The 5,252-nt window shown below is 38.2% G+C and overlaps 1 non-coding gene across 1 annotated transcript; it reads left to right on the top strand.

The window, feature by feature from the left end:
- Nucleotides 1-207: 207 nt before the first annotated feature.
- Nucleotides 208-314, top strand: LOC141687611 (small nucleolar RNA R71). Its single transcript, XR_012561102.1, has one exon. It is a non-coding gene; the product is annotated as a small nucleolar RNA R71 (small nucleolar RNA).
- The last annotated feature ends 4,938 nt before the right edge of the window (nucleotides 315-5,252 follow it).

The raw sequence follows: 5,252 nt of genomic DNA, 5'->3' as shown, positions 1-5,252 counted from the left end.
GCATCGACTTCCAGAATACCTGCTACCTTCCCAGGCATCATCCTCTGAGTTGGGTTTTGATGCTCATTTACAGCCATTATCTCAATAAGATTATAAGCCTCAGTACAACTTTTGGCCCACAAGGCGCCTCCAGCTGCTGCATCGAGCATGGGAAGAGATTAGGCCCCCAAACCATTATAGAAACCAGTGATCACCATCCAATCGGGCATTCCATGATGTGGACACTTTCTCAATATTTCCTTGTAGCGTTCCCAAGCTTCGCACATAGATTCTGTAGGTTGCTGCACAAACTGAGTAAGAGCATTCCTCATAGCAGCAGTCTTTGCCATTGGATAAAACTTCACCAGAAACTTTTGTGTAAGATCTTGCCAAGTAGTGATGGACCCAGCTGGTTCAGAATATAACCAGTCCTTAGCTTTGTCCCTCAGTGAGAACGGGAAAAGCCTTAGCTTGATAGCCTCATCAGTCACGCCATTATATTTGAAAGTACTGCAGATCTCGACAAAATTCCTTATGTGCATGTTGGGGTCTTCAGTCGCAGCTCCTCCGAAAGAGACAGAATTCTGCACCATCTGAATAGTGCCCGGCTTGATTTCAAAGTTATTGGCCTCAATAGCCGGGTGCATGATGCTAGACTGAATATCATCAATTTTAGGCCGAGAAAAGTCCATAAGAGCTGGATATGCCTGAACAATACAATCACCCATGATTACTGGTTCTTTCTGCTCACTTCCTGAATCCAAATCATCAAAATCTATCTTCTCCGGAATATCAAGAACTTCGTCTGTCTCTTCAGGTGTATCTAAAGTCCTCTTGCGAGTACGAGAATGAGTTTGCATAAACGCTCGCTAAAGTACCTGAAACATACCAGAAACAATAAGTAACAAATACGTCTTAATCACTGAGTCCTAACGACCAATGATGGTAAGTACATAAACTAAAACAATACACCGAGTCCCCAGCAGCGGCGCCAAAAACTTGTTAGGGCAAAAACACGCGCTAATAATACACGCAAGTATACGCGTTCGCAAGTAATATATAATACTTTCTAGTTCGTTCCCACAGACACCCAGACTAATTATGTTCAATTAAACTCACTCACCAATGTATGATTACTTCTTAATGTTAAGACACTAACACTTAGAATTGTTGACTAAATATTAATTACAATTAACTACTTAATTAACCACTTAATTAACGCTTCGAATTAACAATATTAAAATACTCATGAGATCACAACTTCATTACTACTTCCTTCAATAGTTATTGTTATTACCCTTAGCATGCAATAGTGATGATATTAATCGAATAACACAAAACTGATAAAAGCCAACTTTCATTGTACTAATACCATTCTACTGAACATCCACAATTAAGATAGAAGTTGAATAGGCATCAATTATGTTGAGTCCCTATATGTCTAAAGAAATTGACAACATAATGATTTAAGCACAAGTTATTCCTTTTGATTACACAGGGCGAATAAAATGGTTAGAGTTACCCACTAATCATGCAACATCATGCATGAACCTATGCTAGCATGGCAAGTTCTAAATCTCGAGATCCACCATTGCTTCACAAGAGATTAACACCCTATCTTATATGTTCGCGACGCACATAAGACGAATACGCACAACCAATACTAGATATCATACGATCATCGCACACTAAGGTATTAAACAACTAACTAAAGAATTCTATAGTAAATCCGTTACGACCCCATGATCATGATTAGCCCATAATAGCACTTATCGTCATCATGGGTTCATATGAAAACATGATAAAAATACACAAGAGAATAATAACTAAACTAATTATATTAAACCAGAGTACGTCACAAGAGTAAATAGGTTCAAAAGCAAGAAAACTAGCATATTACGTTACAATGAAATAAAGAATCACAAGAAAATATGCTTCCTCTTCGTTGCGGTATGCTAAAACGGTCTTCTTCCTTATCTCTTTCACTCCTTGCTTAATACAACGATCCAACCTTTGTGAAACGTCTCTGAAATCTACTTATATAATAGTCCCATAAAACTCAGATTACATAGAAGTTGGAAGCCAAACAGAAGTAGAAGTCTAAAATAAATTATCAAATTTCCCGACCCTGCGCGGCCGCTCAGCATAGCTGAGCGGGCGCTCAGGGCCCTACTGGAAAATTCCTGAGTTTGCTCCGTTTCTTCGCTATAATCTGCCCCTTTCATTCCTCTTGCAATGCTGAACACATGCCAAGTCTTATTCTTGATGATTACTCCTCCGAAATGCAACAATTACCCTGAAATGCACAAATACTAGAAAAATGCATCAAATACACAAAATACTTGATTTCAAGACACCAATTTAAGCTATTTTAAGACGTTCTAAGTGGTAAAAAATGTCACTTATCAGTCATAGCCGTTGATTTGTTTACTTAACCGTTGATACATATATTCACTGTTGTATGTATTTGTATTAAAGGCAGTTTTAAGAATTTCTACAGTTTTCTTTATTCTCAAATGACTGTAATTTACTTAAAAGTATCATTTAATCATTTTATTTACGTTTTAATTCGAGAAAGTATAAAAGCCCATTGAATTCTTATTTTCACTTTACGCTTTCTTGCAATTTTTACTCTCTTTCTCTCCCAAAACTCTCAATCTTTTCTCTGCAACCTCTACTCACAACAATGGCACCAGTAGTCAAGATTATGTCTCAATCTGGCTTTGTTTATGAAAAGAACAATTTCGTAGCATTGGTGGAAAAGAATGAAGCCCACTCAGATTATCACAAGATGATGGACTTCATCAAGAACTGCAAACTAAGCTATGCAATGCTGGAAGCCCCAACTATCTATTGTGAGGTAATTGAGGAGATTTGGACAACTGCAGAGTTCAACTCCACAGATATGACCATTGCTTTCTCTCTCAAAGGTAAGGATTACTGTATTAACTGTGATGATATACAGTCTTGCTTTAAGCTACCTGAGAATAATACCATGACACCACACACTGATAATGATGTATCTGCTATGTTAGATTCCATAGGCTATTCTTTTGATTCTGCTAGTTTAGGGAGCATTAGAAGAAAGGACCTTAGGAAAGAATGGAGTTTTCTTGGAGATGCCTTTATCAAGGTTTTCTCTGGGAAGATTAGCAATTTTGATGCCATAACTTCATCTCTTGTTAATATGCTCTATATGCTAGTTTCTGATAGGTACTTTAATTTTAGCAACTATGTCATGCTAGAATTAGGTTCCAGGTTAGGTAACAAAGCTAATAGACCTCATAACATCTACTATGCTAGATTCTTTATGTTATTGGCTAACCATGTTGCTGAAGGTTTGGTTATAACTAATGAGAGCAATAAACTAAAATGCTGGGCACAAGAGAAAAGGCTCCTTGTAGACCTTGTGAGAATTAACCTCAACAGCCAGGTGCCATTGGTATATTTGCCAATAATGAATGCACCTCAGGTAAGTGACGTAAATACTTCTACAACTCCTACTTCTTCCAACCCCATTGTTTCGTTGCCTTCTAGTGTGGCAATGGAAGCTGTGTCTTTGTCCCAACATATTCCTACCAAAGCCACCAAAACTAAAATTCCAAAACACAAGTCAAAGAAAACCACCTCTGTTATTTCTCAAAAGACAACAGTTGTAACAACTACCATAAACCCTGAAGGGAGTGAACAGGGTGTGAGTGGTGAGGGGAGGGGTGAACATCAAGAAACCCCCCAGGATAAGGTGGGAGAGGTGAGTGGTACCCTAGCCAGCCAAGCCACAGTTTCTCAAAAGACTGTGGTGGTTCAAAAGGAGTCAAACACATCCCTAGTTGCATCCTCCCAAAAGGATGCACCTATTGAAAATAGTCCCCAACCAGGGATACAGAACAAAAAAGGGAGGGACACTGAGGCCACACATTCACCTATCAAAGCCTTTTCAAGAAGAAAGAAGGCTAAAACCCTAGTTTCAACACAGGGGGCACACACTGCACAGATACATCCACCTGTATCTTGGCCTTCTCAAATTCAGCTTGATGTGGCTCCAGCAAATGTGGAGTCACAGCCCCATTCTCTCATAATAGACACACATTAAATACCAAATTCCCCATCACCATCTCTGGATGTGGATATGATATTCACATCAATTCCTGATTCTCCCTCTTTAAAACTCAGAGAGGAGGCCCACTCAAATCCTGGTGATCATCATCTTTTAGATGATTTGTTGGATCATCGGCCAATTCTTTCAGACTTAGTTGAAGAATCTGTGTCACCCCACCTAAAATCAATTCACACAGATTCAACAATTACGTCACTTTCAATATCTACATCTTTTCCTTCTTCAATGGATATCTCTCATCCGTTGACAAATGGTTGTTGTTATTCCCAGTGGACTAACAATGAGATTTACAGAAGGGGGGTTGAATGTAAATCTCAAAACTTTTTCAAGTTTTGAGCAGTTTGTAAGGCTAAGTGTTTGAGTGATCAAGTGTGTGTGAATTGCTTGGAGCTGATGCAGACAGATATATATTCAAACACAAATGTAATGAACACAAAGAACTTAAAAACTTTTCTGGTGGATTTGTTGTTCCACCAGAGATGTGTTATTTCAGAAAATCTGTGATTCAAAATTAAATCACAGCTGCTTCCTAGTACAAACTAGATGATTTTCTCTCTTGATATTTCTAAACAGCTCAGGGAAAATTCACATCTAATTACTAGCTACTACTTGGTTTATATATCACCAAGTTTATAAGTGAAGACAAAGATAAAGTACAATAAGAAAATAGTTCTCCACTTATTTCTATTCCATTTTTATCCAGTGTAATATGGAATTATCTGTTGACTTTCCATTTTGAACCAGACTAAAAACGGCTGCTTTTTCTGCTGTTCCTGAAATAGGCTACCACATCTCTGTCAATCCATGTGCCTCTGTCAGCTTTGTTAACTGTCACTATCAACTGCTATGAGACTGAGCATCCGTTGAAGCTTTCATCCGTTGATGGCTTTATCCGTTGATGCTCTAGCAGTTGAAGCTTTATCCGTTGAAGCACTTATCCGTTGATGGATATTATCCGTTGAAGCATTAGAGACATCCTTTGAAGCTTTGTTTCTTATCCGTTGAAGGTCTTCAATATCCGTTGACACTTCTTCACTTATACAAAATTACAAGGCATGAAATATTTACAATTAGCCCTCCTATTTGTACATCCATTAGTAGTCAACATGACTGATTATTTCCTAACAACATCTAAGAATTACAGCTTGAAACCAGA

This window comes from Apium graveolens, chromosome 9, assembly GCF_009905375.1.
Source record: "Apium graveolens cultivar Ventura chromosome 9, ASM990537v1, whole genome shotgun sequence".
Classification (NCBI taxonomy): domain Eukaryota; kingdom Viridiplantae; phylum Streptophyta; class Magnoliopsida; order Apiales; family Apiaceae; genus Apium; species Apium graveolens.
The sequence above is the reverse complement of the archived record's forward strand: the minus strand, read 5'-3'. Positions and strand labels throughout refer to the sequence as shown.